Source organism: Microcaecilia unicolor, chromosome 1, assembly GCF_901765095.1.
Source record: "Microcaecilia unicolor chromosome 1, aMicUni1.1, whole genome shotgun sequence".
Taxonomy (NCBI): Eukaryota; Metazoa; Chordata; class Amphibia; order Gymnophiona; family Siphonopidae; genus Microcaecilia; species Microcaecilia unicolor.
This window is the reverse complement of record NC_044031.1, coordinates 525835336-525860979: the sequence shown is the minus strand read 5'-3', so window position 1 is coordinate 525860979 and position 25644 is coordinate 525835336. Positions and strand designations below refer to the sequence as shown.

At 44.9% G+C, this 25644-nt stretch overlaps 1 protein-coding gene across 2 annotated transcripts in view; it reads left to right on the top strand.

Moving 5' to 3' along the window:
* Window positions 1-25644, top strand: part of LOC115460397 (myosin-11-like) — a 241640-nt gene that overhangs the window by 137298 nt on the left and 78698 nt on the right. The gene's annotated exons all lie outside the window — the stretch shown is intronic.

Here is a 25644-nt window from a genome sequence, read left to right as displayed (position 1 = left end):
CCTCCCATGGCCATGCCCTCATTTGGGCTGCGTGCAAGACACTTTGGCACAGCATTATAGAATAGCGTGTAGGCAGATGCACACTTAAATTCAAATTGGTGCCAATTAACTTCAATTAATGCCAGTATTTGCTTATTAGCAGCAAATTAACTAATTAATTTGCACATGCATCTGGGCTCTGTGCCGAAATTTGAGTGACATATAGAATCCAGGGGATGCTATCTGAATTTCTCACCTAGGATCTTTTTTTCTGTCACGGAAAGATGTAGCTCATCATTACAGTACAGCCTTTTATTCTTCCATATATTGCCCCATCCTCCTGTGTATCTAAAACCTTCTTTAGAAAAGACTTTGAGCCACTTATTGAACTCCTCTGTTTTATGTAGTCATTCTTCTTCCTTTCCATAAGTAGGTATTACTTAAAAAAAAAAAAAACTACAGTCTCAACCAAAGACTTGAGCACCTCTCCAAGTTTCTGGAAAGCTCGCTGTGCTTTAAGTATACTATTTCTGGCCAGATCATTTGTCCCCAGGTGGATTACAATATCAGTGTTAGAATCCTTACTGTCTTCTCTGATCACATTCAGTATTCCTTGTTGCAGAGGATCCAGGAAGGCATTCCACTTGGTAAGGAACCTTGAGTTGCATTTGCAAGTTAATGCTTCTTGTTTCCAGATAATTTATAAATATTTTTAAAAACAGCAGCCCCAGCAAAGACCCTCACTACTTTTCCCTTCTCCATTGAGAATATTGACCATTTAACCCTACTCTCAGTTTTCTATCTTTTAACTGGTTCTTAAACCACAGTAAGATATCATCTCCTATGACTTTTTAATTCCCTGAGGAGTCATTCATGAGGTACTTTGTCAAATGCCGTCTGAAAATCCAGATACACAATTATCAACTGGCTCACTTTTAGCCACATGTTTATTCACCCCTTGAAAGAAATGTAGCAGATTGGTAAGACAAGATTTCCCTTGGCTAAATCCATGTTGGCTTTACCCCATTAATCAGTGCCTTACTATTTTTGTTCTTTCTAACAGTATCTACCATTTTGCCCAACACCAAAGTCAGGCTCTATAATTTTCTGGGTCGCTTCTAGAAACCTTTTTGAAAATTGGTATTACATATGTTGAAACACTCTGTTCAGTTTGCGGCGGCATCTAAGAAAGCAAATAGAATGTTAGATATTATTAGGAAAGGAATGGAAAACAAAAATTAAGACATTTTAATGCCTTTGTATTGCTCCATGGTGCAACCGCGCCTCGAATATTGTGTGCAATTCTAGTCACCGTATCTCAAAAAAGATATAGTGGAATTAGAAAAGGTACAGAGAAGGGCAACGAAAATGATAAAGGGGATGGGACGACTTCCCAATGAGAAAGGCTAAAGCGGTTGAGGGGAGATGTGATAGAGGTCTATAAAATAATGAGTGGAATGGAACGGGTAGACATGAATCACTTGTTTACTCTTTCTAAAAATACTTGGACGAGGGGTCACGCAATGAAGCTGCAAAGCAGTAAATTTAAAACAAATGGGAGAAAATGTTTCTTCACTCAACATGTAATTAAACTCAGGAATTCGTTGCCAAAGAATTTGGTAAAAGCAGTTAGCTTAGTGGTGTTTAAAGCTTTGGATAGCTTCCTAAAAGAAAACCGAAACAAAGAATTAATTTAATCTCTCTGATGTGGCCTTGTCCTCTCTAAGTACTTCTTTTATCTCTTGATCATCTAGTGGTCCAACTGATTATTTTTACCAGCTTTTTGCCTTGAATGTACTTTTAAAAGTTTTTATTATGTGTTTTTGCCTCCAAGGCAAACTTCTTTTCAAAATCTCTCTTTGCCCTCCTTATCAGTGCTTTGCATTTGCCCTGCCATTCCTTATGCTGTATCCAATTATCTTAAGTTGGATCCTCCTTCCATTTTCTGATGGATGATTTTAGTTAATAGCCTCCTTCACCTCACATTTTAACCATGCCGGCTGTTATTTGGCCTTCATTCCGCCTTTTATAATACATGGAATATATGTGGTCTGGGCTTCCAAGATGATATTTTTTTTAATTATTTATCATTTTAAATCAAATTAAACAAATTGTTACATTTGAACAGGTAATGCAGATAAAAAAAATTTTTTTTGAAGAACATTATTTTCTCCCATAAAGGGAGCAAAATTAATAAAAAAAAGAGGATAGAACATTTTACTCTCCTTTAGACCACAATATAAAGGGGGGCAGTCTACCAAATAAAGAAGACTAAATTATAGGTAATTAAACAGCGGTAATAAGCATAGCATGCACCCTATCTTAAATTAAATTTCCAATTATCTTCAAGTGGGTCAACGGTTAGCCAATTTCTTCTTACTTATGAATACCTTTAGCTGCTCTGGTTGATGAAAAATATATTTTAAGCCCAGATACTTTACTACACATTTAAAGGGGTAATTAAGATAAAAGGAGGCCCCTATAGATGTAACATCTGTTCTCAATAATAAGAACAACTTCCCCCTTTCTTGAGTCTGCTTAGTTATATCCGGATATATCCATACTTTTTTACCCCTAAACAATACCTGCATTTTTTTAAAGTATAACTGTAGCACAGCGTCTAAATCTTGCTGAAAAATAAAGGACACAATTAGTGTTGATCTTTCAGAGTTCACGCTTAAAGTTGTCTCTAATATCTCAGTAATATTCAAAGAGTCCTCTTGATTTTCCTTTGGAATAGCTTGTAAAGAGGTTACAAGTGATTTTTTTGAAGGAATGTAGTATACTTTATTCAGTGGTGGAATAGATTCTGGGGAAAAATTTAATACTTCCAGCAAGTATAGTTTAAAGGCATCCAAAGGGTTAATCCCCAATTCTTTCGGGAAATTCAAGATTCTCAAGTTAAGCCTCTGATTGAAATTTTCCACTTGTTCTAGTCTACGTTGTGTAGACATATTATCCTTTATCAATGAAACGGAGACTTCATTTAATTTGCTAACATCTTGTTTAAGACCATCCAATTGTTCCTTAGTTTCTTGCTGTGCTGTAGTAAATGTTAGGGATAAAGATGCCACAGTACTTACTAAATCTTTAATTTCCTTTGCCGAATTGGCGCCGTTAACTCCACTCTCTGGAGAGCACTCCAAATGCTCTCCAGGGTCACTGCCGATTTTTCCCCCTGTGTCTGAGCATGTTGTTGAGCCCCCGACATCGGGCCTCCCTCAGAGGACGCCGCTCTTGCTCCTCGAAACGGGACCGCTGCATCGACCTCTTCCGGGTCACGCTGGTCACGCCAGGAAGGGCGTTCTTCGGGGATCGGTGGTGGTTGAAGATCCGGAGGGGAGAGTGTAACTTCAAGCCCCAAGTCACCTAAGGAGTCTTCACCCGCGGAGACAGCAGGGCCCCTCTCGGATTCTAAGATAGGTGGCTTCGTGGCATACCTCACGATAGTCTGTTGGACAGGAGAGGACGTCCTAGTAGCCGAGGCTGCTACTTTGACCGTCCCCTTACGCTTAGTATGAGGCATCACGTTAAAGGAAAAATCACTGAATTCAGCAGACTAACGAGGAGCTCCGATGCTAGCACTCAGCATGCCACCATCTTTAGACACGCCCCCCAAGATGATATTTTTGAACAACATTCACACTTGATATAAATTTTTGTTCTTTGTAGCTGTTCCTCTTAACATTTTTATTTTTGACCATTTTCCTTGTTTTGTTAGTCATTTTTAAAAGTTAAATTCTAATGTATTGGATTTCCTGTGTTCACTTACTCCAGTTAATAAATCAAATTTGATAATGTTATGATCACTGTTGTCAAGTAGCCCCAACACTCTTACCTCTTGCACCAGAGCATGCAGTCCACTAAGGACTAGATCTAGAATTGCTCACCCTCATGTTTTGTTCCTGAACTAGCTAAAGCAGTCCTTGATTTCATCTGTCATTATCCTTTTCCCCTTTGCACGTGAAATTTCTATCTATAAGGATTCCAAGGTATATTTTGTGTCCTCCAGAACTTTTAGACTATTTGTTTCAATGCCCTCTTGAACATACTGCTCTACCCCTCCATCAATTTAGTTCACCCTTTGCTAAAATCTAAATCTGTGATATAGCTTGTATCCTGGTATGATAGTGTCCAGTTGGTTATGTTCCTTCTACCTGGCCTCAGAGATACCTATTATATCTATCTTTTCATTAAGTGCTATATATTCTAACTTTCTCATCTTATGTTGTTAGCATTTACGTAGAAACATAAACAGAGAAAAATGAAAGCTGATAAAGACCATCCTGCTTATAATCGAACGAGAATAACGCCCAAGTTCCGACCTAAATCGGGAGATGGGCGTTCTTCTCACAAAAACAAATAAAGCGGCATAATCGAAAGCCGAACTTTGGACGCTTTCAACTGCACTCCGTCGCGGATGCGGACAAAGTTGACGGGGGAGTGTCGGAGGCGTGGTGAAGGCGGAACTGGGGCGTGGTTATCACCCGAACAGAGATGGGCGCCCTTCGCCGATAATGGATGCGTTTGTAGCTAGAATTTAGGGCACTTTTCCTGGACCCTGTTTTTTGACGAATAAGGCCCCAAAAAGTGCCCTAAATGACCAGATGACCCCCAGAGGGAGTCGGGGATGACCTCCCCTGACTCCCCCAGTGGTCACTAACCCCCTCCCACCACAACAAATGATGTTTCACAACTTTTTACTTTCACCCTCAAATGTCATACCCTCCTCCCAAGCAGCAGTATGCAGGTCCCTGGAACAGTTGTTAGGGGGTGCAGTGGACGTCAGGCAGGTGGACCCAGGCCCATCCCCCCCCTACCTGTTACAATTGTGCTGCTTAATGCTACTAGTCGTCCAACCCCCCCCCAAACCCCCTGTACCCACATGTAGGTGCCCCCCTTCACCGCTTAGGGCTATAGTACTGGTGTAGACTTGTGGGCAGTGGGTTTTGAGGGGGATTTGGGGGGCTCAACACCCAAGGGAAGGGTGCTATGCACCTGGGAGCTCTTTTACCTTTTTTTTTGTTTTTGTAAAAGTGCCCCCTAGGGTGCCCGGTTGGTGTCCTGGCATGTGAGGGGGACCAGTGCACTATGAATCCTGGCCCCTCCCACGAACAAATGCCTTGCATTTATTCGTTTTTGAGCTGGGCGATTTCATTTTCCATTATCGGTGAAAAGCAAAAACGCCCAGCTCACACCTTGGCGAATAAAGCATGGGCGTCTATTTTTTTTAAAAAATACGGTTCACTCCGCCCCTTCACGGACCCGTTCTCGGAGATTAACGCCCATGGAGATAGGCGTTTCTGGTCGATTATGCCCCTCTATATGGACTACCCATCCATGCCATCTACTCTCCCTTTCTCTACCTTAGAGATCCTATATACATGTCCAAACTTTCTTGAATTCAGATACAGTTTTTGTCTCCACCACCTCTACTGGGAGGCCATTTCATGAATTTACCACCCTTTTCGTGAAGAAGTATTTCCTAAGGTTACATTTGAGTCTTTCCCTTTTCAGCCTCATTCCAGAGCTTTCTTTTGATTGAAAGAGACTCGCCTCCTGTGCATTTATGCCATGTAGGTATTTAAATGTCTCTATCATATTTTCCCGTCTCCTACCTTTTTTCCAAAATGTATATATTGAGATTTTTAAGTCTGTCCCAATACGCTTTATGATGAAGACTACTGATCATTTTAGTAGTTGCCCTTTGGAATGACTCCATCCTGTATATATCATTTTGAAGATGCGGTCTCCAGAATTGTACACAATATTCTAAATGAGGTTTCACCAGGGGCATCATCACCTCCTTTTTCCTACTGGCCATTCCTCTCCCTATTCACCCAATAATCCTTCTGGCTTTTGCCATTGCTTTTTCTACCTGTTTGGCCACCTTAAGATCATCACATATGATCACACCCAAGTCCCATTCCTCTTTCATGCACAAAATTTCTTCATCCCCTAAACTGTACCAGTCTCTTGGGTTTTTGCAGCCAAAATACATGACCCTTCATTTGTGTAGCATTAAATCTTAGATGCCAAATTCTGGACCATTCTTTTAAGCTTCACTTGATCCTTCTGTCACAGCTGTGGCCATGCCCTTATGTTCAGACGTACTGTTTCTCTATCTAGCTCTGTGACCTCTCCAGTCTGCATTTTTCCCTATTGTTGTTCTTCCTGTAAGCCAAGCCTCGCTTTGGTCTCCCTGCTTCTGCTTCATTTCCTGTTGTTGTTCTTCCTGTTAGCCACATCACACCATTTTTGCAAAAACTCCATTGGCTACCAGTACAATACAGGGCTAAATTTAAAACTCTATGTCTGATCTTCAAGGCCCTGAAAGGAAATGGCCCAGAGTATCTGAAGAATAGGATGATCCTCCACATACCGCCAAGGACACTAAGGTCCTCCCAAGGACTTTCACTAACTAAACCCTCTCCAAAAGACATTACACGATGTGATACCCGCAAGTGAGCCTTCTCCGGAGTAGCACCCACACTCTGGAATGCATTGCCTGAAAGGCTCCGCTTATCACAAGACTACCTCTACTTCAGGAAGCAGGTGAAAGCTTGGCTCTTCAACCAAGCCTTTAATGGAAGAAGTAACTAACTTGTTAGTCTCACTCACACACACAAGGATTGACTCGGGCTGCACATACTGCAGCGGGACATGTTTATCCACTCTTACCCTAGCAGAGATAATATTTAACCATTTCTCTGACCTCACGTGCAGCTTTCTTCAAATCAATCACCTTACTTTCTAATTCTTCCTACTTTCTTACTCATCTATATGTTACAACTTTGCCTTACCCCTCACTACCAATTACAATGTTCTAGTACATATTGTGTTGTCATTGCAAGTAGTATACCATGCCATGCTTTGTATTGTTGTTCGTATATTTTTACTGCTCTAATTGCCTACTGCTCGTGTTTGATCTATTCTTATTGTACACCGCCTTGAGTGAATTCCTTCAAAAAGGCGGTAAATAAATCCTAATAAATAAAATAAATAAAGCCTTGCTTTGGTGGCCCTGAAGCCAAGCCTCACTTTGGTCTCCCTGCTTCTGCTTCATTTCCTACATGTGATATCATCAGCCTACTCCTTTATAAGGACCTAGGGAGATTTCCAATGTCGCCTTTGCAAGAGGTCTCTTAATCATGTGTTACCTGTTTAGATCATTTCCCTGCTTGGCTTTGTTCCTGAGAATCTTGCTCCTGAAGGTCTGTTCTGTGTTTCTTTGAGTCTTGTGTTTCAATGCTTTGCTTTGTTTCTGTGTGTTTACTTTTGAACCTTGATCCTGAAAACCTGGCTGTAGAGCCACACTCTGCCCTTGGTGGTCTGTATCTATTTGACTCTACCCTTTGCACCTGATTTTAGTCTAGCCCTGCTTTTGACTCTTGCTGTAGTAGCCAAGCTCTGTTCTTGTTTTCCCTGTTCTGTTTCCTGTGTGTGTAGTTCTTGTCTGTTAATTCTGAGTCTGTAGAAGTCAGCATCGTCCCTGATTACTTCACTGCTATGCACCTGTGTCTGCTGCCTCTCAGTCTGCCTGGCCTTTCCCTTTTTAGCTGTGGGTGCTGGTGAGCACATTGATTCTTTGATTGTCTTCCCTTAGTCTGTTTAATCCTTTGCCTGCTATGTTTGCTCCCTGGCTCTTGAGCTCTGTTTTTGCAAAGTTCTGTTCCTGTTGTGTGTTTGAGCCAGGTTCTGCTCCTGCTCTATGTTTGAGCCAGTTCTATCCCAGTTCCCTGCTAAGCCAAGCCTTGCCCTTGTCTTGCCCTTTTCTGGACCCAGTTTTAATCTACTTGCGTGTTTTGCCTTGTCTTGCATTTCTGGGTCCCAGTCCCAGTTTTAATCCAGTTTCGAGTCTTGCCTTGTCCTGTCTGGGTTCCAGTCCTGTTCCTTTGCCATCTTTTCCTTGCCTCATCTGGATCCGGTTCTTGTGTTGTCCATTGTGTTTAGTTACCTCTGTCCTGCCTTGTTGAGTCTATTATTTATTTATTTATTTTATTTATTGCATTTGTATCCCACATTTTCCCACCTTTTTGCAGGCTCAATGTGGCTTACATTACATCATGAATAGTGGAAATACATAAGAAAATAGACATTTAGTATCGCATAAGGATCTTGGGTAACATGATAATGATAAAGCATGATATTAGTATAACAAGCAAATATAGTAAGGCAATTCTGGATATATGTGTAGGAGTTCACATTTGTTGATCTTTGTGGTATACCTTGTTAAAGAGATGGGTCTTCAGTAGTTTGCGGAAGTTAGTTAGTTCGTAGATCGTTTTTAAGTTGCGCGGCAGCGTGTTCCAGAATTGTGTTCTCAAGTAGGAGAAGGTTGACGCATGCGTTAGTTTGTATTTTAGACCTTTGCAGTTGGGGAAGTGAAGATTAAGGAATGTGCGGGATGATTTTTTAGCGTTCCTGGGTGGTAGGTCTATCAGGTCTGACATGTAGGCTGGGGCATCTCTGTGAATGATTTTGTGAACTAGGGTACATATTTTGAATGTGATGCGTTTTTTAAGTGGTAGCCAGTGTAGCTTTTCTCGTAGGGGTTTAGCACTTTCATATTTTGTTTTACTGAATATGAGTCTAGCTGCTGTGTTCTGGACTGTCTGAAGCTTTTTGATTATTTGCTCTTTGCAGCCAGCATAGAGTGCGTTGCAATAGTCTAGATGGCTGAGTACCATTGATTGTACCAGGTTACGGAAGACGGTCCTTGGGAAGAAAGGTCTTACTCTTTTTAATTTCCACATTGAGTGGAAAATCTTCTTGGTTGTGTTTTTCGCGTGATTCTCAAGTGTTAGGTGACAATCAATGGTAACTCCAAGAATTTTTAGGGTGTCCGAAATTGGAAGTTTCAGTTTTGGTGTGTTGATGGTGGTGAATTTGTTCTTGTTGAGAGGTGAGTATTAGGCATTGGGTTTTTTCTGCATTGAGTTTCAGCTGGAATGCATCCACCCATGAATGCATGATATGTAGACTCTGGTTGATGTCATTGGAAATTTCCTTTAAATCTTGTTTAAATGGGATGTAGATCGTTACATCGTCTGCGTATATGTATAGGTTGAGGTTTTGGTTTGATAGTAGTTTGGCCAAGGGTATCATCATTAAGTTGAATAAGGTTGGTGAAAGTGGGGATCCTTGTGGAACTCTGCATTCAGGTATCCATGTGGCTGATGTGGTCGAATTAGATGTCACTTGGTATGAACTGATGACGCTCTGAGATTACCGTGATAAACTTTTTCTTGATCCAGCCTTGAGGAATACTCTTGAAGCTGCAGCTGAGAGAAGGCGGGCCTGGGGTTTGGGTTTTCTAGAAACCCAGTTTCGGCGATTGATTCTTCTATCATGTTGGCATACTACCGCTACAAACTTCTCTCGGATCCAGCCCTGCGGGATACTCCAGAAGCTGATGCCGAAAGAAGGCGCTGTGGAAGTCCTGAGTACAAGGCTTATACACAGTTTCAGTGGAGCCTTCTGAAGTCCAGTCTCGGTTCAGTTCCTGATTCCAGTCTGGGTCCCAGTTCAGCTCTTGTTCACAGTTCCAGCCAAGCTGCTGAGTCCATGCAGAGCTACGGTTCCAGCCAAGCTGCTGAGTCCACGCTGAGTTCCAGTTCCAGCCAAGCTGCGGAGTCCACACTGAGTTCCAGTTCCAGCCAAGTTGTGGAGTCCACGCTGAGTTCCCGTTCCAGCCAAGCTGCTGAGTCCATGCCGAGCTACGGTTCCAGCCAAGCTGCTGAGTCCACACCGAGTTCCAGTTCCAGCCAAGCTGCGGAATCCACGCTGAGTTCCTGTTCCAGCCAAGTTGCTGAGTCCACGCTGAGTTCCCGTTCCAGCCAAGCTGCTGAGTCCATGCTGAGTTCCAGTGCCAGCCAAGCTGTTGAGTGCATGCTGAGTTCCAGTTCCAGCCAAGCTGCTGAGTCCGAGCCGAGTTCCAGTTCCAGCCTAGTTGCTGAGTCCATGAGGAGTTCCAGTTCCAGCCCAGATGCTGAATCCAAGCTGAGTTCCCACTCCAGCCGAGATGCAGAGTCTGAGCCAAGTTCCAGCTCCAGCCGAGATGCGGAATCCGAGCCGAGTTCCAGCTCCAGCCAAGAGGCAAAGTCCAGTCCTGATGCCAGTACGGGTTCCAGCCTTGAGCCTTATTCAAGCTCCAGCCAAGCTACCCCTGGTCATGTTTTGCGACTCCTCCGTAGATTTCACCATTGTTACCCATAGAGACCTGATTTCCCCGTGGAAGTCGGGGGGCCTTGAGAGGGAGATACTGTTACGTCTGTGCTCACCTCGCCCTCTGGTGGCCAGAACTGGTGGCTGCTGTGGACCGTCACCCGTTCCAGATTTCAGCCCAGTCCGGTCCGGATCTTCCGGGCTGCCAGACTTGCTTGCTTGGATTGAACCTACACAGCACCCATGGTTTCCTGGTGATTGTTGCAGCTGAGCTTCAGGTGCTGCTGGGCTTATTAGCCGTTCTGAAACCTTGCTGCTTTGCCTTTGCATTGCGTCTAAGGCCCTGGTATGTTGGTGCTTTTGCACTTCAGCCTGAGTTTGTTTCCTTGCTCTAGTTCTTGCCTGTTTTAGTTAGTCTATGTTTAGTTTAGAGTATTGCTTGTTTCCCAGTCTTGTGTCTTGTTTGTATGTCTTGCCTAGTTCTGGGTTTATCTGTGTTTGTTCCCTGCTTCAGTGGCTGCTTGCAGCTTTCAGTTCAGTCTTGTGTCTGGCTGTGTTTGTTCCCTGTTTCAGTGGCTGCTCGCAACTTTCAGTCCTGTCCTTTAGCCTATCCTTTCCCTGCCTTGCTGTCCCTGTGCTGCCTAGCTGTTAGCCAGTCCTGCCCTGTCCAGTAAGTCCTGCCGGCCACCTGAAGCCTTGAGCTCAGCTCTTGGTGGAAAGTGGCCAGGTGCAGGTGAAGCCTAACTGTTTGTCAGAGATCTGCCCTGTCTCTAGCGTGGGGTGGTTTTGCCTGCCACTGCCGCTCCTCGGCAGTGGCCCAAGGGCTCACAAACCCAGTTTCCAGCCTTGAAAACGTGACATGATCGTGTAGTTAGGAATCCCTTGAACCAATTGAGAACGTTGCCTCCAATTCCGAAGTACTCTAGGATATGTAGTAGTATTCCATGATCAACCATGTCGAAGGCGCTGGACATGTCAAATTGTAGGAGTAGTATGTTCTTGCCAGTTGCGATCAATTGTTTGAATTTAGTCATAACAGTAACTAGTACTGTTTTAGTACTGTGGTTAGACCGAAATCCTGACTAGTTTATCCTAGTCCAGTCTGTTCTGATTCCTGCCTGTGCCAGCCCAGGTAATTTGTCTGCCAAAGCTCCGGCTTTGGTCCAAGGGCTCACTATTCCTGACAGTTGTGACACCTTCCTCATGCTATCCACACCATCAGGTGTGTCTACCCTATTGCAGATTTTTGTATCATCTGCAAAGAGGCAAACCTTATCAGACAGCCCTTCAGCAACTACAAAAATGTTTTAAAAAACCAGCCCAAGAACCAAACCTTGCGAAACACTACTGGCAACATCCCTTTCCTCAGAGTGAGCTCCGTTTACCACTGCTCTCTGTTGCCTTCCACTCAACTAGTTCCTAATCCAGTCAGTCACTTTAGGGTCCATACTGAAGGCACTCAGTTTTAGTTGTCTATGCAGAACCATGTCAAAGACTTTGCTAAAATCTAAATACACCACATCTAGCACTTTCCCTCGATCCAACTCTCTGATCACCCAGTCAAAAAAATTAATCAGATTTGTTTGGCAAATTTGTGTTATGATTCTGTTAGAATTGTGCTAGTTAGACAGGGGAATGCTTGGAACCGCTCCTGATTGGTCCGTCGGGCTGAGCTGATGTCAGTCTGATCTACTTAAACTTATCTTTCCCTACAACCCCTGCTTTGGCGTTATTTCAGTTCTGCTGAAGCCTTACCTTTGCTCTGAGCTATTAGCTCTGTGCTTGCGTGGAGTTATTGCTCCTTTCCTTGCTTGCAGTTTCTGTTGCTCTATCTCTGTCTGCCGGCTGCTGCCTGTATGTGTCTAATTACCTCTCTCACTGCACCTGGGTTTCTCTGTTTGGCTGTGGTGCTGTGTGGTGAGTTCCTACCTCGTTCTGTTCTAGTTTGTTTGTTTTGTTTCCCCTTCCTTTGGTGTTCCCTTTGTGCCGTGTTTGTTTTCTGCTTGGCAGGTCCTGCCCTTGTAGCAGACTTGGGACCCTTTTGTTTCTCTCCATGGGGGTTGTTTGTTCGCTCTTTCATTGTACTCCCGATTAACCCGTTGTCTGCAGTTTTCCCTGCCTCTGGTTGCTGTGTGTATGCTGAGCTTGGTTTAACCCTTTGTCTGCAGAGCTTTTCTGCTTCTGGCAGTTGTCTGTTTACTGCAGTCTTCCCTTTGTGACTGTTTCAGTCCTTTTTTTGCTGTACTACCTCCTGTATTACAGAGCACTGTCCCTTTCTGTACTGGGTGTGTGTGGGTTTTTTTTTGTTTGTTACATTTGTACCCCGCGCTTCCCCACTCATGGCAGGCTCAATGCGGCTTACATGGGGCAATGGAGGGTTAAGTGACTTGCCCAGAGTCACAAGGAACTGCCTGTGCCGGGAATCGAACTCAGTGTTAGGCTCCGCACTCCATTTTGTGGACTTTTCCCTTCCCTGTCTGCTGAGAGTCTCTGCCTACAGTATCTTATATTACAGTCCTTCACCTTCTTTGTGTGTGGTGGGCTACGGCTTGATGTGTTTCTGTGTATGCTTCCCTTTCTCCTTGATTACCAGCACTGAGGGTGTTGCTGGTGCTCCGGTCCCCGTGGGGGACCCCTCGTTTAGTCTCTTTCTCCCCTCCCTAAGTATGAGTCGATTCCAGTTAGGCCGTGAGGCCCGCATGCTTGAATTACTACTACTACTATTTAGCATTTCTATAGCGCTACAAGGCATACGCAGCGCTGCACAAACATAGAAGAAAGACAGTCCCTGCTCAAAGAGCTTACAATCTAATAGACAAAAAATAAAAAATAAGCAAATCAAATCAATTAATGTGAACGGGAAGGAAGAGAGGAGGGTAGGTGGAGGCGAGTGGTTACAAGTGGTTACGAGTCAAAGGCAATGTTAAAGAGGTGGGCTTTCAGTCTAGATTTAAAGGTGGTCAAGGATGGGGCAAGACGTAGGGGCTCAGGAAGTTTATTCCAGGCTTAGGGTGCAGCGAGACAGAAGGCGCGAAGTCTGGAGTTGGCAGTAGTGGAGAAGGGAACAGATAAGAAGGATTTATCCATGGAGCGGAGTGCACGGGAAGGGGTGTAGGGAAGGACGAGTGTGGAGAGATACTGGGGAGCAGCAGAGTGAATACATTTATAAGTTAGTAGAAGAAGTTTGAACAGGATGCGAAAACGGATAGGGAGCCAGTGAAGGGTCTTGAGGAGAGGGGTAGTATGAGTAAAGCGACCCTGGCGGAAGATGAGACGGGCAGCAGAGTTTTGAACCGACTGGAGAGGGGAGAGGTGACTAAGTGGGAGGCCAGCAAGAAGCAGATTGCAGTAGTCTAAACGAGAGGTGACAAGGGTGTGGATGAGGGTTTTGGTAGAGTGCTCGGAAAGAAAGGGGCGGATTTTACGGATGTTGTAAAGAAAGAAACGACAGGTCTTGGCGGTCTGCTGGATATGAGCAGAGAAGGAGAGAGAAGAGTCAAAGATGACCCCAAGGTTTCGAGCTGAGGAGACAGGGAGAATGAGAGAGCCATCAACAGAAATAGAAAACGGGGGGAGCGGGGAGGTGGGTTTGGGGGGGAAAATGAGAAGCTCGGTTTTGGTCATATTTAATTTCAGGTGGCATTGAGACATCCAGGCAGCAATGTCAGACAAGCACGCTGAAACTTTGGTTTGGATGCAAGGTGAGATATCAGGGGTAGAAAGGTAGATTTGGGAGTCATCAGCATAGAGATGGTAGGAAAAGCCATGGGATGAGATTAATGAACCTAGGGAAGAAGTGTAGATAGAAAAGAGGAGGGGACCAAGAACAGAACCCTGAGGTACGCCGACAGGCAGAGGGATAGAAGTAGAAGAGGATCCACCAGAGTGAACACTAAAGGTGCGGAGGGAGAGGTAGGAAGAGAACCAGGAAAGGACAGAGCCCTGGAATCCAAGTGAGGACAGGGTATCGAGAAGTATGCTGTGATCGACAGTGTCAAAAGCAGCGGAAAGATCAAGAAGAATGAGGATGGAATATTGACCTCTGGATTTAGCCAGTCATTGGAGACTTTAGTAAGCGCAGTTTCGGTTGAGTGGAGAGGGCGAAAACCAGATTGTAATGGGTCAAGAATAGCATGTGAGGAGAGAAAATCAAGGCAGCGGCGGTGAACAGCACGCTCAAGTAATTTGGAGAGAAAAGGAAGGAGGGAGATGGGTTGGTAATTAGAGGGACAAGTAGGGTCAAGTGAAGGCTTCTTAAGGAGAGGTGTGACCACAGCATGTTTAAAGGCAGCAGGGACAGTCGCAGTGGAAAGTGAGAGGTTGAGAATGTGACAGATAAAAGGAATAAGAGTAGGAGAGATGGCATTAAGAAGGTGGGTGGGAATGGGATCAGAGGAACAGGTGGTACATTTTGAGGAAGAAAGGAGAAGTGTAGTTTCCTCAATAGTAACTTCAGGAAAGGAGGAAAGGGAATGAGGGGAAGGAGAGAGAGGGGAACAGACTAGTGGAGGGAGAGCTGGTGAGGTAGAGAAAGCAAGGTTTATCTTTTGAACCGTGTTGTGAAAGAATTCAGCAAGGGTCTGAGGAGATAATGAAGGGGGAGTTGGGGGAGGGGGCACCTTGAGGAGAGAGTTCAATGTGGTGAAGAGAAGTCGAGGATTAGAGCCAAGAGAGTTGGTCAGTTGGATATAATAATCCTGTTTGGCACGTAAAAGAGCAGATTGGAAGGAGGTCAGCATAAACTTAAAGTGTAAGAAATCAGCAAGGGCCCGAGATTTCCGCCAGAGGCGTTCGGCGGAGCGGGTACAGGAATGTAGGTAGCGGATATTAGAAGTCAGCCAAGGTTGGGATTTTGTACGCCTTACAGGGCGGGTCATCAAAGGTGCAAGAGTGTCTAAGGCAGAGGATAGAGTATTGTTGTAAGAAGAAACAGCCTCGTTGACAGACGTGGATGGTGCCACAGTAGAGAGGAGGTTTGAAACATGCGAGGATAGAGATGAAGGGTCAATATCGTGAAGATTCCTAGATAAATTAGATAGGATAGGACGGGACTGGGAGGGAGGAGATTTAAGTGTGAAAGTTATAAGATGGTGATCAGAGGAGGGATGATCAGAGGCAAGGAAACTAGAAGGTGAACAGTTGGAGGAGAAGATGAGATCAAGACAGTGACCATTTTGATGAGTGGGGGAGGTGGAGCATAGTTGGAGATTAAAGGACGACATTAAAGCGAGTAACTTGGAAATATAAGAGTTGGAAGGATCATTAGCAGGAATATTAAAGTCACCAAGGATGAGAGAGGGGGAGGAAGGATCATGAAAAAGGCAAGCCAGGCGTCAAAGTCACTGAGAAAGGATGAAAGGGACTTATCAGGGGGACGATAAATGACCGCTATTCGAAGAGGCAGAGGAGAGAAAAGGCGGATAGAGTGGACTTCAAAGGAGGAAAAACAGTGAGATTGAGGTGGAAGAAGGGGTTGAAATCTAGAGGAGGGAGAGAGAAGTAGTCCAACACCGCCCCCACGGCCAGCAGGGCGAGGAGTATGTGAAAATATATAACCACCATGGCACAGGGCTGCGACTGAAGCAGAGTCATCAGGGCAGAGCCAGGTTTCTGTTATGGCGAGCAGATGGAGGTGACGCGAGATAAAGAGGTCCTGGATATAGGGGAGTTTGTTACAGATAGAGCGGGCATTCCATAGGGCGCAAGAGAAGGGCAGAGAAGAGGAGGGGAGTAGAGGAATAGAGATGAGGTTAGAGAGGTCACGGTGAGATCTGTAGAGTTTGGATAATAGTTGGTGAGGAGGGCCAGGATTGGGATTGATGTCACCAGCTGAGAGTAAGAGAAGGAGTAAAAGAGAGCGGAGGAGAGTAGGAGAGGTGTGGCCACGAAGGCGTCGAAGGCGAGAGGTATTTAGGTGGAATGGGGAAGGCAAAATGGAGGGAAGAAAGAGACGGAGATTAAAAGCCAAGAGGGAGGAAGAGGGTAGGAGAGAAGGTGAGGTGATGAAGTCAATGGATGGGAAGTGAGTTCCTGTAGCGGGGAGAGGTAGGGGGTGAGGGAAAAGATTAGGAAGGGACAGAGCTAGGAAGAGAATGTGAATAGGGGCCATAAACAATTAAGGTACTTTAGCAACTGGAAAAAGATTAGATACAAAGAGAAAAATGCAGAAGGGCTGCAAGTCCTCCACAGCACCTGGTGGGAGCGCTGGGCACCTAGAGCGGAGGCCCTGAGTGGATCTGGGTGGACCTGGGTGTCACCCCGGAAAAGGCTGTAAGGATATGCAGATGAGCTGCAAGTCCTCCACAGCACCTGAAAGGCAGCCGGTGGTAGAGGTGGGTACCTCTCAGCTGAGGAAAGGCTTACCAGGGGTTAGGCCGAAGCCAGCATTCCTCCCCCTGAGGGTCGCCTGATCCTAGCCAAAAAGCACCTGGAAACTCTGTGCACTTGGAGAGAAGGCCCTCGGAAGATCGGGGTGGAACTGGAGTCACCCCGGATACAGTTGTGAGGAAATGCAGAAGGGCTGCAAGTCCTCCACAGCACCTGGTGGGAGCGCTGGGCACCTAGAGCGGAGGCCCTGAGTGGATCGGGGTGGACCTGGGTGTCACCCCGGAGAAGGCTGTAAGGATATGCAGATGAGCTTCAAGTCCTCCACAGCACCTGAAAGGCAGCCGGTGGTAGAGGTGGGTACCTCTCAGCTGAGGAAAGGCTTACCAGGGGTTAGGCCGAAGCCAGCATTCCTCCCCCTGAGGGTCGCCTGAATTCTGAGTGAATCGGTTCCTGATAGGCCGTGAGGCCCACCTGATTGCCCTATCTTCCCTTTTCTGGAGGTTCAAGTTGGTTGCTGCGTGTATGTACAGGGCTTGGTAGCAGAAGTAGTGTGTAGTGCCTGCTCAGCCCACCCTCGGCCTTGGCCTAACCCCTGTACTAGGCCTCGGCCGGGGCCCAAGGGCTCACACCCAGACTAACAATTTGTCATGACCTCTAGTGAAGCCATGTTGCCTTGGGTCCTGTAATCCGTTGGATTCCAAAAACTTTACTATTCTCTGTTTTAAAAGCATTTCCATTAATTTACTTACCACAGAATTCAGACTTACTGGCCTGTAGTTCCAAATCTCTTCCTTCCTCTTCCACTTGAAGATGAGTCTCTGTTCTGTCCTTAGTAGAAGTTTGTCCACATCTCCTCTTCTACATTATGGATGTAGGGCAGCCAGGGCAAAGAATTTATAATCCTCAAAAGTGTGTCCAGCTTGAATGTTGTGCTGTGCAAGCGGTTTCTCCTTTATATGTCTTTTAATAGCACTCTTATGTTCCATAATCCTTAAGTTGAACCTCCATTTGGTTTTGCCAATATATATCAGTTTGTAGGGGCATATTGCAGCATATGCCACCCCCACAGTTTTGCAGTTGGAAAAATGTCTAATTTCAAATTCTTCTCCAGTGGTTGAGTGGATAAAAATTTTAATCTCCACATTGACCACACATATTTATTTATTTGTTACATTTGTATCCCACATTTTCCCACCTATTTGTAGGCTCAATGTGGCTTACATAGTACCGGAGAGGCGTTTGCAGACTCCGGTGTAAACAAATACAAAGTGATATTGTGGTTAGATAAAGTTAATAGAACAGGAACCACATTTAAAATGACCAAAAGGCAGCTTTTTCTTTGTTATTACCAGATAGAAGTACAGAGGGCACTAGCGTGCCCCTCAGGTTTCTCTCTTTTTTTTTATAAATTAACATTAATCCTATACTATAATGTTCTATACTTTGAATAACATGCCAGAGAATATGGAAAAAGCAGTTAGCATAGTAGGGTTTAAAAAGGGTTTGGACAAGTTCCTAAAAGAAAAGTCCATAAGCCATTATTAAGATGAACTTGGGAAAATCCATTGCTTATATTTGGTACAAGCAGCAGAAAAACTGTTTTATTCTTTTAGGATCTTTCCAGGTACATGTGATCTGGATTGGCCACTGTTGGAAACAGGATACTGAGCTTCTAATCTATTCTTTTCAAAGATTTTTATTCCGCCTTGTTCAATCTAGATTCTAGGTGGATTACAAACTTAGGGCCCTGTTTACTAAGCTGTGCTAACGCTAGAGACATCCATATATTCCTATGGGTATCTCTAGCATTAACACACACTAATTTTCAGCGTTCTTAAAATGCTAGCGCACCTTAGTAAACAGGGCCCTTAGAAATCTCCACACCAAAGGTAAGGAGTATAAAAATATCCAAAAATACAAAATAGAGAGTACAATAAAATCCAAAAATATAAAACAAGACAATATTATTATGTAAATATAAAAATAAGAAAAGTATGTGAAAGGCCTGAAGAAATTTAATCCCCAAGTAATATAGAAAAAGATAAGTTTTTTAAGTTTCCTATTACATCTTAAAGCACATAGATCCAAGAATAATAACTTGAATCTGACAATTAATAGATAGTATTTTACATATAGTTGATCAGACAGATTCCCAGTATGTGGATTAGTAGATGCAAGTGCTCTTTACCACAAGACCCACAATTGGGAGATATACTGGAGTTAATACAGGGGTCCAGTATGATCTGTGAGCTAGGAAATACAAAGATTGGGTAATATTAGCAGATCTGTAGGAGAAAAAGACAATGGACCAAAAAGATTCCCGTTCTTTTTTTCTTGAAAGTTATAATGAAGGTCTTCTTGACATGAGTTAAATAGACCGAATAATTTCTTTTGAAATACATGTTTAAGGTTCTGAAATGAGATACAGAATGGCCCGCTACATGAAATAGCTTACAATACATTAATAAAGAGGGAGTTGAAAAATATGAGGTTTTCATTTCTAGAAAATCTGGTCATCTTTCCACATTCAATGCTAAATGGAAACCTTTAATGTTCTTTATTGTTGATGAATGTAATATCCATGCTGTCAATCTTCACTGTTAAATTTATCTCTTTTTGAATATGTTTGTTAAATTTCAATAAAGAAACTTAGACTTAAAAAAAAAGTTCCCAAAATGTATGATAGAAGGTTATTTGCCTGAGCATATTTGGCAGGCTATTCCATATTGTTTATACTACTAGAGTAGAAGCACAAAACTGATAGAAATGAATTTATTTACATGAAGAATATAACTATTTATAATAATAAAGCATAAGCAAATGAATGAAGTCTGAAATTAACATATGAACTTTTGAATGTCACAGAATAGAAGAAAAATATTGGTTCTTTAAATGCTAGAATGCACTCTATGCAGATCTTAGTTGGAACAAACACAGTGTTCCCTAAGACACAGAAATGTGTTAACTTTTACCTGCAAGTGATCACAGAGCTATGCTTATGAGCAGGATCAAAGAACAGCAGGGACTGCAGGCAGTGCTTGAGGTGTTCCAATGCTAAGATGATGCAGAGAGGATACCAAATGATAAATTGTACATGTAGCTAGATGAGGAGGGAATAACCTAGATGAGCTGAGTTGATATCTTTTATATCATTTTGTTAGCACAGTCTCAGATGGTTTGATAATATCATAACAGATGATTGGCTGTGCTCTTTATGTTATGACAGCATTCCCCAAACTGTGCACTGTGGCAGTCTGGTGCGCCGCAGCGAACTCTCAGGGTTGCTATGGCAAATCTTGACCTCACTCCTGCAGCCCACAATCCAGCGTTGCACCTTACTTTCCCCTCCTGCAGGTCCAAAATCTGCCACTTCCTGCTTCTTTCCCCGCCGCCATTGCAGTGCTTGCAGCTTACATTTTCGGGCAGTCCTCAATTCATACAGGCACTGCAGGGACGTCCCTCTGCCACATCTGGCCCTTGCAACAGGAAGTTCCATCAGAGAGGGCTGGATATGGCAGACTGGGAAGGCCCCGGAGTGCCTGCCTGTGTGAATTGCGGACGGCCCGAAAATGTAAGCTGCAAGGACTGCAGTGACGGTGGGGGGAGGAGAAAGAAGCATCAGTGATCTTGGACTTGCAGGAAGGAAGATAGTGAGCGATGCTGGATTTGGGGAAGACAGGGGTGTGCTGTATTTATGGGAGGAGAGGGGCCGCAGGGAATGGTGTGCTTGACTTTCTGGGAAGAGGGGGCTGCAGGGAAAGGGAGACCTATGTGACCGGGGGTTGGTGTGTGCAGAGACCCATGTGGCCGGGGTGGGGGTGCGGAGACCCATGTGGATGGGGGAGGGGGTGCTCACTAAGTCTCTGTTTAAGGGATCTCAGCATTTTCCCTACATATAACTTTGGACAGGTACATATCAAAATGTATACTACATGTGTCGTGTCACAGTCTGTATTAAATTTAAGACGATATTCTCTCCTATCCACCAGATTAATGAATGACTGTGTTGTCATCAGATGACAGAAACTGCATTTCATACATTGCCTCTGTCCTTGAACCTTGCCTGTTCTTGTGGTCATAAGTACATAAGTACATAAGTACATAAGTAGTGCCATACTGGGAAAGACCAAAGGTCCATCTAGCCCAGCATCCTGTCACCGACAGTGGCCAATCCAGGTCAAGGGCACCTGGCACGCTCCCCAAACGTAAAAACATTCCAGACAAGTTATACCTAAAAATGAGGAATTTTTCCAGTCCATTTAATAGCGGTCTATGGACTTGTCCTTTAGGAATCTATCTAACCCCTTTTTAAACTCCGTCAAGCTAACCGCCCGTACCACGTTCTCCGGCAATGAATTCCAGAGTCTAATTACACGTTGGGTGAAGAAAAATTTTCTCCGATTCGTTTTAAATTTACCACACTGTAGCTTCAACTCATGCCCTCTAGTCCTAGTATTTTTGGATAGCGTGAACAGTCGCTTCACATCCACCCGATCCATTCCACTCATTATTTTATACACTTCTATCATATCTCCCCTCAGCCGTCTCTTCTCCAAGCTGAAAAGCCCTAGCCTTCTCAGCCTCTCTTCATAGGAAAGTCATCCCATCCCCACTATCATTTTCGTCGCCCTTCGCTGTACCTTTTCCAATTCTACTATATCTTTTTTGAGATACGTTTTCTCTTGCAAAATTGCAAAATTTCTCCATTTTTCCATGATATGTACCTGTCCAAAGTTATATGTAAGGAAAACGTCGAGATCCCTTAAACAGACATAGTGATCATAAGCATAACTTGAAGCATTCACGCTTAGAAGCTCCCATAGTTGCAGGATTTCAAATGTATAATGATTGACCACATTCCTGAGTCGCTGTGATGCGGAGGTAGAGACCAACAATTAGTGCAGAGGGAACAACACTGGATCTATAGATTGAAATCTTTAATTCCAGCAGGGTTAAACAATCGAGTGGAATGGATGTGCCTTCCTATATATATATATACTAGTAAAAAAGGCCCGTTTCTGACACAAATGAAACGGGCGCTAGCAAGGTTTTCCTCGGAGTGTGTATGTTTGGGAGAGTGTATGTGAGAGTGACTGTTTGAGAGTCAGAGTGAAAGTGTGAGTGTGTGTGAGAGAGAGTGAGTCTGGGTGTGAGTGTGTTTGTGAGAGAGTGTGTGTGTGAGAATGAGTGTGTGCAAGTGTGTATGTGAGACACAGTGTGAGAGAGAGTGTGTGTGTGTGGGCGAGAGAGAGAGTGTGTGTGAGACACAGATTCTCTGTTTGAGTGAGTGTATGAGACCAAGCGAGTGTGTGAGTGACTGTGTGGCACATAGAGAGTGAATGTGATACAGTGTGAGACAGAGTGTGTGAGAGTGAGAGTCAGAAAGACATTGTATATCAGAGAGAGAGTGTGAGCCGTGCCCTCCCAATCCATGGCCATCTGTCCCCTGGCCCCTCCATTCATCCTTTTCCAGCAATTCCCCTCTCTCCCTGAGCCCTGCCCTCCCAATCAATGCCCATCCATGCTCCTCTGTCCCCTGCCCCCTCCATTCATCCCTTTCCAGCAATTCCCCTCTCTCCCTGAGCCCTGCCCTCCCAATCCATGCCCATCCATGTTTCTCTGTCACCTGCCCCCTCCATTCATCCCTATCCAGCATTTTCCCTCTCTGCCTGAGGCCTGCCCTGCAATCCATATCCATCCATGCCCATCTGTTCCCTCCATTCATCCCTATCCAGCATTTCCCCTCTCCCTGAGTCCTGCCCTTCCAATCCATGCCCATCCATGCTCCTTTGTCACCTGGCCCCTCCATTCATCCCTATCCAGCAATTGCCCTCTCTCCCTGAGGCCTGCCCTGCAATCCATATCCATCCATGCCCATCTGTCTCCTCTATTCATCCCTAGCCAGCAATTTCCCTCTCTCCCTGAGTCCTGCCCTCCCAATCCATGCTCCTCTGTCCCCTGCCCCCTCCATTCATCCATTTCCAGCAATTCCCCTCTCTCCCTGAGCCCTGCCCTCGCAATCCATGCCCATCCATGCTCCTCTGTCCCCTGCCGCCTCCATTCATCCTTTTCCAGCAAGTCCCCTCTCTCCCTTCCATGACCCCCCCCCCCTCGCATCCATGCTCCTCTCTATCCCATGTCCCAGCCTGGCCCGCCCTCTTCTCCTCCCCCCCTTCGCATCCATGTCCCCCCTTCGCATCCATGCATCGTTTTGTTTTTTTTTTTCTTCTTTTTCAATTTACCTCCGTGGCGTTTCCGGCAGCGAAGCGTCAGGGAAGGAGGCGGCGCTCCCGACGTGTAGCTTTCCCTTCGCTGTGTTCCGCCTTATTTTGAAGGCGGAACACAGCGAAGGGAAGGCTAGACGTCGGGAGCGCCGCCTCCTTCCCTGACGTTTCGCTTCCGGATTTGTTTGTTTTGTCGCGAGGGCGGGGCAGAGACGGCTGGCTGGCTGGCTTGAAGGGAGGCTTCACACCACGAATCCACGAACCCTACAGCTTCAGTGACGTCAGATGGCTTCAGGGCATGGCTTCAGGGCTTCAGGGCTTCACAGAACGTTGTCCTCATTAGAACGTTCACGGTGCGTTACGGGCTTAACGGGCTTAACGGGCTTAACGGCTAGTATATATATATATATATATATATATATATATATACTAGCCGTTAAGCCCGTAACAACGGGCTAGTTTTTGGTTTTCCTATGGCCCCCCCTCTCACCCCACCCCACCCCACCCCACCCCACCACCAACAACTCTGCTCTCTCCCCTGCCCTCCCCCCCCATGTCCAGCAGCCCTCCTCTCTCCCCTGGCTTCCCCCCCATGTCCAGTAACCCTGATCTCTCCCCTACCCTCCCCCCATGTCCAGCAAGCCTACTTTCTCCTCTGCCCTCCCCCCATGTCCTTCTCCCCAAACCGCCGGCACTCGATTTCCGCGTCTGGGGCCACGCCTCTTGGGGTGAAACGTCAGTCGTCACTGCCGCCAGGTGTTCGGGGCGGAGTCGCCGCACCTCTAGACTGTTGCTCTGAATGTTCGGACTCTACTGCGCATTTGCAGGTGAGTCAGTCACGTCTCATTTATATGTTTGATATATATATATATATATATATATATACAGTGGTGGAAATAAGTATTTGATCCCTTGCTGATTTTGTAAGTTTGCCCACTGACAAAGACATGAGCAGCCCATAATTGAAGGGTAGGTTATTGGTAACAGTGAGAGATAGCACATCACAAATTAAATCCGGAAAATCACATATGAATTTATTTGCATTCTGCAGAGGGAAATAAGTATTTAATCCCTCTGGCAAACAAGACCTAATACTTTGTGGCAAAACCCTTGTTGGCAAGCACAGCGGTCAGACGTCTTCTGTAGTTGATGATGAGGTTTGCACACATGTCAGGAGGAATTTTGGTCCACTCCTCTTTGCAGATCATCTCTAAATCATTAAGAGTTCTGGGCTGTCGCTTGGCAACTCGCAGCTTCAGCTCCCTCCATAAGTTTTCAATGGGATTAAGGTCTGGTGACTGGCTAGGCCACTCCATGACCCTAATGTGCTTCTTCCTGAGCCACTCCTTTGTTGCCTTGGCTGTATGTTTTGGGTCATTGTCGTGCTGGAAGACCCAGCCACGACCCATTTTTAAGGCCCTGGCGGAGGGAAGGAGGTTGTCACTCAGAATTGTACGGTACATGGCCCCATCCATTCTCCCATTGATGCGGTGAAGTAGTCCTGTGCCCTTAGCAGAGAAACACCCCCAAAACATAACATTTCCACCTCCATGCTTGACAGTGGGGACGGTGTTCTTTGGGTCATAGGCAGCATTTCTCTTCCTCCAAATACGGCGAGTTGAGTTCATGCCAAAGAGCTCAATTTTTGTCTCATCTGACCACAGCACCTTCTCCCAATCACTCTCGGCATCATCCAGGTGTTCACTGGCAAACTTCAGACGGGCCGTCACATGTGCCTTCCGGAGCAGGGGGACCTTGCGGGCACTGCAGGATTGCAATCCGTTATGTCGTAATGTGTTACCAATGGTTTTCGTGGTGACAGTGGTCCCAGCTGCCTTGAGATCATTGACAAGTTCCCCCCTTGTAGTTGTAGGCTGATTTCTAACCTTCCTCATGATCAAGGATACCCCACGAGGTGAGATTTTGCGTGGAGCCCCAGATCTTTGTCGATTGACAGTCATTTTGTACTTCTTCCATTTTCTTACTATGGCACCAACAGTTGTCTCCTTCTCGCCCAGCGTCTTACTGATGGTTTTGTAGCCCATTCCAGCCTTGTGCAGGTGTATGATCTTGTCCCTGACATCCTTAGACAGCTCCTTGCTCTTGGCCATTTTGTAGAGGTTAGAGTCTGACTGATTCACTGAGTCTGTGGACAGGTGTCTTTCATACAGGTGACCATTGCCGACAGCTGTCTGTCATGCAGGTAACGAGTTGATTTGGAGCATCTACCTGGTCTGTAGGGGCCAGATCTCTTACTGGTTGGTGGGGGATCAAATACTTATTTCCCTCTGCAGAATGCAAATAAATTCATATACTTTCCACAATGTGATTTTCCGGATTTAATTTGTGATGTGCTATCTCTCACTGTTACCAATAACCTACCCTTCAATTATGGGCTGCTCATGTCTTTGTCAGTGGGCAAACTTACAAAATCAGCAAGGGATCAAATACTTATTTCCACCACTGTATATATATATATATATATATATATATAAAGCGAATAGTTTTAAGAGTAGCTAATTAAGAGGTAAAGTCCCCTTTAAGGTTTTAGTGAGATATCATAGTGAGAGATTTACTTGCAAGTGCTGGACTTATATGTATTTTTGTAAAGCAAGTACCAGGTAGAGAGATAATATTTTTGTAAGCAATGTTGCTGAAGAGCTGTCTGGTATGGTTTGTCTCTTAGCGGATGATACCAAAATCTGCAATAGGGTAGACACCCCTGACGGTGTGGGTAACATGAGGAAGGACCTAGTGAAGCTAGAGGACTAAGTGAGTAGTGAATATCAGAGTTATTGGTAGATACAGGAAATAAACTAGGGCACTTACATCCATAGACCTTCATTGTCAATTTAAAAGGTTGTAGATGAAAAAGTGCATTAATTGAAAACATTTTTGGCTAAGGATTCTTACATGTTGAAGAACATAGTAGAAAATCAAGGATACA